General features: G+C 36.9%; 1 pseudogene; it reads left to right on the forward strand.

Annotated features, from left to right (window-relative positions):
• The first annotated feature begins 769 nt into the window (after positions 1–769).
• Positions 770–12,943, forward strand: part of LOC139744220 (uncharacterized) — a 31,676-nt pseudogene continuing 19,502 nt past the window's right edge.

Genomic DNA, 12,943 nt, shown 5'->3' on the forward strand with positions numbered 1-12,943 from the left:
GCTATGTTAGTAGAACACACATCAGTGAAAGTTTCATGGAAATCTGAAAATTCGTTCAAAAGTTATGAATTTATGAAGTTATACTGCCGCCATTGCTGGATGAGTTATAGACTATTATAGTAGGACTGCTACAGTTTGTGATGTCACATGCTTAGAACGATAAAGGAAATAAAGATAATTCCAAAAAACTGCAAAAAAAAAAAATTCCCGCGACTTAATTGTTATTCCCATGTCTTTTGAAAGAGGCAAATCAAGTGTTCTTTTATTATGGGAGAAAAGTTACAATAAGAAATCTGTCAAGCGGTTTACAAGAAAATGAAAATAGTAAAAATAAAGGTTCATGCACAGTTTTGCTTCTGAGTTTACATATCTACCATCTACCATAAATATACGTAATACCGTTGAGTAAATGATTTCCCTAACTGCCGGATACGTTTTGACAAACCGGTCAAAATTGAAAATAAATTGTACATTTCCCTGCGTCAACTTCGTCTCAAACCCGCCGTACAACCGTACAGTGTCCACGCGGCGCACGGAACAGCGAAACTCATTCAGGCAGGCATCAGGGGTGCCGTTTCTATGGATACGACGCTCTATTCAGCTCATGCACCTGCTACAACTTTGCCGTACCGTCCTCGCTCGGGATTGCGGCATACTGAGTATGCAGTATAGTAGGCAAGAGTGCAGAGGTGGGGCTGGGAATGCGACACGAGAAGACCCAGGCTGCACTCGCGTGTGTGGTGGTAAAACTAACCCTGCAGTGACGATTGTCTTTCGAGAGAAAAGCAGAAGTTGCAACTTACGCTATACAGGTATGAAGAAATTACAGACGTTTAGAACTTGATACATTGGTTTTACAAATTCAAATAAGTTTCGGTCTAGATCTAGTCCCTTAGTCCCTATAAAATGAACTACATTTAGCAGGTAACGCGAACGCTGATGTTTGGTGTGCGCTCAGCGATATGCACGAAGTACTGTCTAGTGCCTGTACAGCTACATTTTGTACTGACACTGTAGTCCCAGTACTTGACATTCGTGCATCGCTCAGCAATAAGACCTCGAAGTCAAATGTGTTTGCTCAAATTTGCTTTTAAGTCGTATTAGATTCGTTTCTTACATTTTTAAATCTATTAGATTCATTTCTCTACTTAGTTTTAGACCCTAAAACCTAGTAGAATCTTTCCATCTATAGATCTAACGCTAGCGGTTCAGCCCTGCTGAGTGCTGTTTTTTAGTCATGACATTTGTTTATAACATTTTACTAGGTTGTAAGATATAGACTCTAGTTCTAATTTAATACAAATTGTTTGCTACCACTGCTGTACCACTACCACTTTGTCTTGTCTGTCAGTGGCAGCAGGTCGAGACAAAGAGTGTCAAGTGAAGGCACCTCTTCACAACCACAGGCACAGTAATGGAATGGGCTTGTGCTGTATTATAGTCAAAACTAACCGCAGCAGCGACCCCATACGGACAAATACGTACCGTAAAGGGCTGTTACTGTGTTACAGCGCCCCGCGACGGGGTTAAGTCAAAACTAACCCCGTCGCGGGGCGCTGTAACACTTTACGGTACATATTTGCAGGGCTGCCAACTCTCACTCATTGAGAGTGAGACTCACTCATTTTGGTCCTTTCTCTCTCTAAAACTTTATTTCATTTGCATGCATTTCTATTGATCTCACTCATTTTGACTCCCAAATTATAGCATTGGCCTATGGGAGTCTCACTCTCAACTAGTTTCCAATGTTGGCAGCCCTGTATTTGTCCGTATGGGGTCGCTGCTGCGGTTAAGTCAATACCAGCCACAGCACAAGTGTGATCTACTTGCAATGATACCCAATATCCAATGTAGATTATATCCATATAATGCGCACAAGCTAAGGCCTAGCCCCCTAACCTGGCCCAGGATAACCAGTGTGCATGTACATTTTGTGCAATGTGCAAGTACACTTTGTACCGGTACACCCTCACAGAAAAATTTCGCTATCCCTGTTGACGTATTCCTGTTGGAGTAAAGCAAAAGGTGAAATAAAAATCCAAATCTTTATAAGAATCTCTAAGACTCCACTTACATCGCGTCGTAATAACAGTGTACACAACCTATTAAAGTTAACCCATTGAGAACAGACTGATTTGGCTTTAACATGCATTTCCCATAAGGCCGCATAGATATCTGCCCGAGTGTACTTGGGACTCGTCTTCAGTTGGTTAAAGATTTTTCTTCATATCATATGATGTACAAATGTACATTGTATCATAGGTAATGGAATGACTGAGAGAGGAGGCTACACACTTCAAGGATGAGTTCATCAGCAGATGACAGTCAGACCAGGACTAAGAAGAAGAAAAAGAGGAATGGTAAGGTGGGGAAAGTCTTCCCACTGACAAACGTTGCAGTGGACAAGGGCAGTGACCATGAGAAGCTGGTTGACCAGAAGCTGCTTGACCAAGAGACGAAGGGTGAAGAGGAAGAAGTGAAGATGAGTGTACACAATGTAGCCGCTGATGTCGTCAGTCTTTATAGGAATGTCAAGAAAGGAGTCGAGAGGTTCAAACATTTACGCTGTGGTCGTAGAACAATATTGACCGGCACATCAGGTGAGTAAGTCTGTTTATCTCAGGCTGTCTCCTATCCATTTTTACTGACCTCGTTTAATCAACAGTTGAATTCTTTCTCTCTGATAGATATAATCTGATCATCAAAAAAGAAGAAGAAGAAATGTTTGCAATGTATGTATATAGAAAACAAGTAGAGATCCCACAACTTTGATACTGTAATTGTGAGATTGGCCAATTTGATGTCATGATTCCTTTATCTGACTGGATGTTAATAAAACTCAATTCTTTAAGTATGGCACCAGCTGACAAGCTTTATATTTTATCATTTTGTAATCAAACAAGTCTGGTAGATGTTATTAAAAATGAATAAAGAGAAGGCAAATTCAAGTATGAAAACACAAGTCAGTATTCAGTGACAAAAATAGATATGAAATTCATACAAGAATGTATAGCTGTATGTGCAATGTGAGTTGTACATTGAATGCTCTGTTCATGGGATTATCCTTTGTTTTGGCCCAAATTTTGCTGCAACAGGTCTTCAAGAGGGTATGTTTTTGAAAGGATGCTGTGATATCTCACACTAACATTATTAACAAGCTGCACGGTGTGTACAGTAGGCCTACCTACATGTACATTGTGCATAAATTCATCTAAGGAATAAAACACATTTTGAATACCAGTAAACTCAACAACATTCTGAGTAGCCATGATATACGGTACCTGTACTGTTAGCTTTTGGCCCATAATTTCTGCACAGTGTGAGTGTGAACATTGCACAACATACAATGTACATTGTACACATGTGCATGTACATGCGTACATGTATGACTTTATTATTCTGAGTGGCATTCCATTTAAATGCATGAAAGAAAGTGATAAATTTTAATCTAACAGTCACCCCATACACTAAAATCGTTCCATTACTGCATAAACAATTTAGCAAAGGGCAAAGTCCTACATACATTGTTTGTAGCCCCAGTCCAAGCATCACAAACAGTGATGAACGCAATTGCCACACCAGCTTTGTGTTCTCATGTTCCAATGCAGAATCAGATGACATGATTTCAATGTTCATTTCATATCTGAAAGCGATATTTACCCAGATACCAATGCATAAAATTATTATTTCTGGAGCTACTACATAATTGTACAAGGATGTAAGTACATGTACACGTTGTACATGTACATCTGCAGGCAATATACAGTATATTTCACAGGGTAGAGATTACACTGTAAATACCAAGAACAATAAAAACAATGATCTTGCATAAACCAAGCATTTATTTGATATTTCTCAATTATTTTGTGTTAAAAAACTCTTTTTGAATTGTTTTGTTGCTGAAAACATCATGTGTGAAAAAGGTTTTGAAGAGGCCCTAATAGGCCTCCTGATTTGTAGCATAATAAGATTTCATTTGCATAGAAGTTCAATGACCTTCTTCCAAAATACACTTGTACACTAGTTATCTTGCATTTATACTTCTTATGCTATGTGCAAAACACTAATTTTTGATGTGTCTTAATATGCGAGCTATCTATGTAGTTATCATATTGTATTTCCACACTTACAATACACAATGTACTGTATTTCTATTCCCTATTCTGAAGCTAATAGTTCTGTTTCTTCCATACTTCTGTGACTATGTCACAACACTGTATGTCTCCAACTACTCTTTCCAACAATTCCAAAATCTTGTCTGTGGTGAGTATTTTTATTCAGTCTTACGGTACAAAAAGAATAAGTTATCTTGATGAACAACTTTGAATGTTCTTATAAAGCCATTTGCAAAGCACAATAGGGAGCTCATGGACCTGTTTGTGGATTAGTTATTGATTTGTTTGATAAAGTTTGTTCTTCACTGCATGGTTTGAAACGTCATGGGGAACAAGCTACTAATTTCACAATTGGGCATAAAGGTTATAAATGCATGTTTCACCTGGACTTTAAAAAAAGAAAATCCACTAGTGGAATAGGACTAATAGAACAGAGTGAGTAATGCAGTGTATCTGTGATGGTGACAAGAGCCATGTTCATTGTGATATACTGTATATTTGAACCAATTGATGGCATAACCATGGGTAATCTTACTACAGTGTAATCCATTATTTTCAGTACAGTTTTGCACTGTCCACACTTGCAACTGCCTGCCACAAACCCACCAAATGCACATTACTTGTAACTTGGCCAAAAAGTTGAAACACCTTGATTAGTCAAAATATGCCTTTTGGTGTAAAGTCTGTGCTGAGCACTGAATTGGTCTGTGTTCCACCTTGTGAGGAAGGTCAGTCTTAAAAGATGTGGATTTTCATGGTTTATGCAGGGTTCTTTTGGACCTTTGCTCATTCTTAAATTAGTAAATTATCATGAGAACCATGAACCCCCTCCTATTGACAATTTCTGTACTGAGTTTACACATGAGATGTTTTTTTTTTTTTTGCAGACTCATTCCCATGGTGGCATAATAGCTCAGAGGCTTTCAATGTTTATTAGATTTTGTAACTTTATGTTTTATGCTAAGAATTGGTCCATTCTGATAGGACAAAGTACAATGTACATGTAAGACAATCTGTAAATCTGAATGGCATTTGGTGGGTCAGTGTGGGATGGTCACAATGGTCATTTGTCCAGAGGGTTGTAATCGATGTATCATGGGCTTCTTGCTACTTGTGTCCTTATTTTTTTTTTTTCACTCTGTGTTTGATCTGCACTCATACATTGTACATTGTACATTGTAAATGTTGTACACTCATGCTTGTATCTGGGACACAGTACTTACTAACATTCAACTTCAATCTGGAAATGCTAACTCTAATGGTGCAAAGTTTTCTACAGCATGTCACTTCTTGCCAATGTGTTGCTCTTCAAGCAGAATTTCATCATAGAGCATACATTGGTATTGACACAGCTGATGGTCAACAGTGAACAAGTACCAATAAAGTTTTTTATTGTTGGCAAGTTGGATTGAAGAATAAAATGAAAGTGAAGCAAATCAATTAGAATTACAGTCCAAGATATGGTGTCTCTGTTGATCAACATACAAAACTGTATAAGGGCAATTCCACGGTAACTAGGACACAGGTGCCAAAAATTCAAAATGATATTTGTTTCAAACACCATACATTTTCAGACAGTACTTGAGTTGAAGTTTTAAGAATCATTATGTTTTTCAATAAAAGCGGCCATTTTGATTTTCAAAATGGCTGCCAAAATATGCCTATAACTCAATGGTAAGAAAGAGTGTATTGTCGCATAACTTACTCTCTGTATATCCATTTTATTAGTACACTAAACAACAATCTTTCATATGTATGCAGTTACCAGAGAAGTCTTTTACCACACGATAGAAAAAAAAGCTGGTAGCTTTAAACAATTTGATAAAAACTGTTAATTACTTTGATAATGATGGACGTAACGTCAGTTACCAAAAACAAGGAATTTTTAAGTTCATTCATCAAAGGAAGTGAGCTGTATGATGTAACTTGGGATTTCTAATGTATGCCCATATGCCTTTATTTTAATACCAGAAATAAAGATACTTGGCATACTGGAGAGTCAAAATGAACACTACAAAATGTGTAACGTCAGTTACCGAAACGTCATACACGAGTATGTAACGTCAGTTACCATGACAGTAATTATAACTGAGGCAAATTTTTTGACTTTTGGCCATTTCAATACATCTGGGAAGTCAACTTACAACAAAGAGCAGGAATCCCTTTCATAGGAAATGATGTCATTTCCATGGTACGTCCATGGAATTTTTTTTTTTTTTTAAATTTCTAAATTCATTTATTCATTCATTTACCATGATTATCTTCTTTTTTTGGGGGGGGGGGGGGGGCTTGAGCTTTCGATTTTTGATTCAGCACAAGTTTAAGGTTAAATCATCTGGAAGTTTAGTTTGCCACATGCAGTATACGCACTCAAATTAGTACATTTCCAGTCCTACGGGATGATAAAGCTACCAAAGTTTGTAGGCCTAATCAGTGACATGATTCCCTGTTAACCACATTTTCTACAAAAAAAAAAACCCAAACTTCTGCACAGCTGTATAGCAACAGTTTAACAATCTCCACCAATTTTTGCTTTTGCTGGCATTTTTCTTTTTTTTCAGGAAGCTTAGTCAAGTTTCTACCTCAAGGCAAATGCACAAACAGATATTTCTTCTCTTGCACTTAAATGTGTGGTGTAGTTAACATGGCTCATCTTGTATTATGGTACATAAGGCATGTACTCATTATTGTTTGAAACTTAACACTGATGTTGCTCAAAGTGAGAGAAGATTCTATAGGGTTTAAAAAATATTGTTCATACAGTGTGTATTTGTTGATTACTTTATTCTATTCATGCAGGGACATTTTGTAATACAACACATGATAATTATGAACAGGAAGAGTCTTTTATATCGATTTTAGTATTCTTTCGTTGCAAAGTCAGATTTCTTGGTATCTGGAATTTATTTGCAAGCCGTGATATATCAGTGAAAAGGAAAAGAAAAACAGTTAAATCACTTCAAGCTAGGTATAAAACAATAATGCTCTTTTGACCAAAAAAGCATTTATTTTTCTTCTTCACAGAGAAATATTAAAAGTGCGACACTTTTCATTTAAATCAATTGATGATGGAGATCATCAGGAGTAAAATAAAGAAAAGAAGGAGAAATATATCACAATAGATTTCATACATATTTATGCATATTTATGAGTTGATACATGTTTTTTTCCCCATGACCTGGAAGATAATTTGATATTTTTTTCAAGCACAAAAATATCCATGTTTTGTGTAGTACTACAAGGTATTATGGGTGGAGCACTCTATGTACAATTTGTAGATAAAAACTTTCCTGTTCATTAAAAAAACAAACAAACAAACAAAAAAGCCCTTAGCCACGTCAATATATTTATACTTGGAACTGCTTAATCTATTAATGGCTCTGTGTAATCATAAATGTTGAATGAAAATTAAATCTTCAGACAAATGTCAAGAAATATCCTCTTGTGCATTTACATTATTTTTGCCCAACTGTGCTATGGCATGGGGGGGGGGGGGGGGTGCCCCCTATAAGGGCCCACCCAATATTATTTGTGTCTTTAGATTTTGTTTTAATTTGTTGCTGTAGTTGCCTGGGATTGTCACTAGTACATTGCAGCAGTATAATAACCTGTTAAATAAATTAGTTCTCTGTAAACCCCACAGCAAAGTATGTGTAACGTCAGTTACGTAACGTCAGTTACTGACATGTTTACCTTTAAGTTTTCATAGAACACAAAGAAAATGGACTGCTGTTTCATTTCATTGTGTATTTATGACTGATAAACCAAGGTATGACTCCATATCAACCAAATCATTCTGAATGGTCAGAATTATGAAATATCACATAGCTATTCCCAATCATGATTTTGCATGTGTAAACCCTATGGCAAATGTAAGCGTAACGTCAGTTACCGGTATGCCTTCACTGAAATTGGCGTGGTGCTAAAAGGAAATATCTAAAGTGCACATTATTTTGCACACCTGTTCCTAAGAACCTAGGTGTATTGCCATATTAAACACATAAAGGCTAAAAGTCAGGGACATGAGATATTTCCATTTTCATCTACACCATAATTTCCCATGTCCTTTTTCCGTAACGTCAGTTACCGACACATTTTCACTTGCTATGTGATAAGAAATGCAGTTTGAGAGAAAAACTTTCCACCTATTTCTTCATTCTCATGAACTTATTCATCAATGCTAATTGCAAGCCCAAGGTGCTTTCATTCACAAAACTACAAGGTAAACAATCTCATGAAAATCCTTACGTGTAACGTCAGTTACCGTGGAATTGCCCATAAATGAAATCTACAACATTTAGTATATATTTCTTTTTTGTTGAATGAAAAGTTGGAGATTTTTAAAAATCATATATTTCAGACAGAAACACACTGTTAAGTATGTACTTGTACGTTGTACTTTATTGTGTGCTGATCCTATGCAGTCATTCTGACCATGATGTCAAAAAACAAATCCTTTTGTCACATGAAAAAAAAAAAGTGTACACACTTGCAGGTAAATACTTTTTGTGTTCATACTTTTCACACTTTCTACCATGTACGTACAATGTACGTATGTTTTCAGTGCATCCACAGTTTGTCTTTTTTCTCTCTAATGATATTGATGAAACCTGTTCAGAAAGAAGAAAGAAGGAACACAAAAACTGCTTGTAACAAAACACTTTCCTATATATTGGTAGACTGATGTACTTAACATGTCAACTATTTGGCATTGTACAATATGTCAAAATTTGCACTTCATCTCTTTAACCATTCTATGGGAAAACACACTAAAATTTGTACCTGTAATTGTTCAAAATGGCTGGTTCCAGCTTCTCTTCTACATACAATGTGGCACATCATGGTTTGTGTTGGACATTTCTCACCATTTTCTCAGGGAGATCTATAAAGTTGACCAACAAATTATTCCTATGCTTTGTTATATATCATATATATTTATGATTTATTGTATCATGTTTTATTTTAGATTGCCAACCAGGTGAGAATAGTCAGTGTGCAGCTGTATGAGACACAGTGACATCTGGACACTGCAATTTATGCACAGAGATGACTTCAGCAATCACTTATAGCCATAAAACAAGAAGGTCATTAAACCATTGGATACATGTAATGTTATCCTGTAAATATGTAGGACACACACTTGTACATATGTACTTAATACACAATGTGTACGTTAGTGATCCAACTTCTTAAATGTATGGCTACATATATTGTCTTTCATAATCTTGCAAAAATTTCAATTTGGTCATGCTCAGTAATATTTCATTCTCCTTTTTTTTCACTTTCTTATTAAAATACAGGCATTAAAAAAAATACCTTAGTGAAAGGCATTGACGCCAGTATCTCTCCAGAGCCTTTGAGTCCTAACGTTGCCAATGCAGAGCTGATTGGTTATTTTGGTCACCTGGCAACCTCGGAAGACCCCAGTGTAAAAATTGACCTGGAGTACCTGGAATTGATCTTGAATCGTGGAGCCAATATCAACTGTACAGACAAGTATGGTCAGACTGCTCTACATGAGGTGAGAGCCAGGCCAGAATGAGTTAGCTTCCTGTGGTATAAGCCAGTTCGGAGTTAGCTCATGGTCACATTGGTCCGAATGACCTTTCTTTTTTCTCAGTCGGTTAAGGGGCTCTTCACTGGTTTTCAGCGCGACGTAATGCATAAGCCTTACGCAACGATTTATGGTATTCATCAATCCTGCTTAAACAAAGAATGAACTTGCATAGACCAGATGGCCAGAATGATCCGTCAATTAAAACTTGGGAAAGCATCCATTTCAGTATCTTACATTGAATGTAAGAACAACCTCTTTCTATCGATGTTGCCAAATACCACTTTTGCTGTCAGGTGGATGTGCTGGCAAGCAGCATTTATAAGGATTACATGAATAATCATTGTACATAATAATACATCACAGACGCTTATCCCAGTGACTTTAAAAACCAACGTGCCTGTTGGTCCGAATGAACTTTTTTCTGCTCATGCGCAGAGTGGAACTCCGAACTGGCTTATTGTCCATTGATCATTGTAGTGGGCTGCTAATGGTAACTGTATACGCTCTTATTTTTGCGTACAGATACTGTACATTTTCGCGAATGAGGAGGTCATAGACATTTTCATGAGATGTTGTTTTCGCGAATTGACTCTGACACTAACGTATTATATGCACTATTACCCAAGCAGAAAGAGACATACCGTATTCGCGTGTTGTTAAATTCATGATCCAACTGTGATTCGTGAAATTCACAAAAATTATTAGTACTAGTACTTCATCCTTTCTTCGACTTCACATTTTTTCTGTGTTATTTTTTCCAGATTTTGTAAGATTTCAGTTCAGGACTATTTTCCATACCGACGGTAACTGATCTTTCAGTCTATATCTAAACATAGTGATATGCATCACTAGACATGAGGTAGGCAATTGTTTGCAAAATTTTAGATTTGCATTGATGACATACCTTGTACTGTAGCAGAATAAGTTAATACCACTGATACAGTGTGTACATTGCTTCTATACATATAATGTGTACATTGATGCTGTCAACAGAGTCATAATTGCCTTAATTTGCATAATAGAAGAATGTGATTTTTCCAACAAACAAGTACACACCAAGCTTAAAACATGGGAGTTTGTTTGTTTGTTTGGTCATATAAAAGGAAAGTAATCCTCTTTAGTTGATTTTCCTCTGAGAAATAATTGCCCTGATATAATGTAGAGACTGCCTGATGATAATCTTGACAGGTTGCTAGGACATGGGATCCAGACATCGCAGTGTTCATCATTCTGAAGGGTGCTGATGTTAATCAGGCAGACATGTTTGGCAGGACACCTCTCCACATTGCAGCAGCAGTTGACTTCCCAGAAATGATTGCTGTTCTACTTGATAATGGAGGTGAGACCGATTTCACGCTGCCATACAAATCCCCTTATTTAGCTTTAATATGGGAAATAAGTGGTGTAATAATTTATGGACTTGTACAAAGTGAAGATTAATGATGTAAGAAAAGAATTGATATGATGCTATTTTCTTTACATTCCCATCTGATAATACTGAAACACAAACAAAAGAAAACAGACCATGTGCACAGTATCATGACTATTTGTTAAAATTCCAATTATTATGATTATTTTTTTGAGTATCTGCCTGTCTGACTAAAGAATTTAGAGCATTTGTCCAAACCTTGCCGACCAAAGTCCAACCTCAAGTGGACAAACCAACATATGATGATAGCAGAGTTATCAAGTGTCTCATAGCAGTGATACTGGTTAGAGGTAAGGTGTAGAAAGTTATGTGCACAGGTATTTGTAGCTATTACATTTTACTACTAGTATTAGCAGCAGTATCATTGATTCCTTACCATCATGGCCATTGTCTTTATAATGCTAATCACTCTCATCAACACTGCCATCATGTAATATCATAAAGTACCTTCAGTACTACCATACTTTGTATTATCATAGCCCATATGCTTATATAAACATCATTATCATTATCAATGTCACTTTGATTGTTGCCATCAACGACATCATTACTGTGATCGTTGCATCAGTATTTTCTTTGGATGTCATCGTCATCACTGTCATTGTCTCCTCTCCCAGCTAACATTGAGTCTCTGACTGAGGGTGAGAAGCAGACCCCCCTTCACTATGCAGCGAGGAATGACGCCTGCAATGCTCTCCGCCTGCTCCTCAAGAAGGGGGCAAAGATGCATGAGAGAGACTACAAGGGGCGCACCCCGCTCCTGGTAGCTGCAGAGTTGGGTCAGTCTGTCTTTTGCAATCGTAATGATATTGTGTAAAAAACACAAAGATGATCTAAAAGACTCAAAAGAAGAAAGAATGGTCATCTGTGTGTATTGAAATGACACATTCTAGCTGTGTATTAAATGGAATAATAAGTGCAAAATGACTTTAGTGCAGACGTTTTGATGACATGGCAAACTTGTCCGTAATGTTGTGCCCCAGGCCACATATTATGTAAAATATCTAAAGTGATTGTCAGTTTCCTAGATTCACAGCTATCTGTTGACTCTACAACTGATATCAGTCTATTCACAATCAACTGAATCTTGATATAATATGAAGCTGAGGTAACATTTGATGAGGAACAGAAGATTGTCATGCAGCGTTACGTTGTGTACCACTCTTTCACCCAATTACAGTGGACTCCCATTATAACAAAGTCCTCAGGACCTGCAATTTTCTTTCATTATATCAAAATTTGCTATAACTGAACAAAGAAATGATAAAATTACATAGTGTGGGTAACGTTTCGGTCTAAATTTTTATTTCGTTGTAACTAGAATTTCGTGTTTATTATTATGGAAGTGCACTGTATGTGATATGTAATACAACATATTGTCTCCTCCGTACACAGATCGAAGTGAGACGGCTCACTTGTTATTGGAGCTAGGGGCCAGGGCATGTGACATGGATCGGACTGGACACACAGCCCTTCAGATTATGGTCAACAAAATGCCTGCAGTGGTAAGTCAATGGTCGTGGCAGCTTTGACAAGACCTCAACATTGCAAATGTAGTCATTTTAAGAGTAGTAAAATTGCACTACTTACTGTGTATGAGTTAGCAAACAAACTGTTATTTGAATGGGTCCACTTTGATGTATAGAATAAATCTTGTAACTATGGTCTTTTTATGACTCACTGTGGTATATTCCTTACAGTGAAAAACCATGCTTGGATATTGTGTACAACTGCATTGATTTCTGTTCCTTCTGAAATCTACACCAAAGTGATGTCCTAGATGAGCATCTTATGACAAGAAAAAAAAATGTTTTCTAGAGGATTCTTCCTTGAATGTAATCT

Source organism: Diadema antillarum, unplaced genomic scaffold (assembly GCF_040938485.1).
Source record: "Diadema antillarum isolate AM-2024a unplaced genomic scaffold, OU_Dant_1.0 seq00001147_RagTag, whole genome shotgun sequence".
Lineage (NCBI taxonomy): Eukaryota > Metazoa > Echinodermata > Echinoidea > Diadematoida > Diadematidae > Diadema > Diadema antillarum.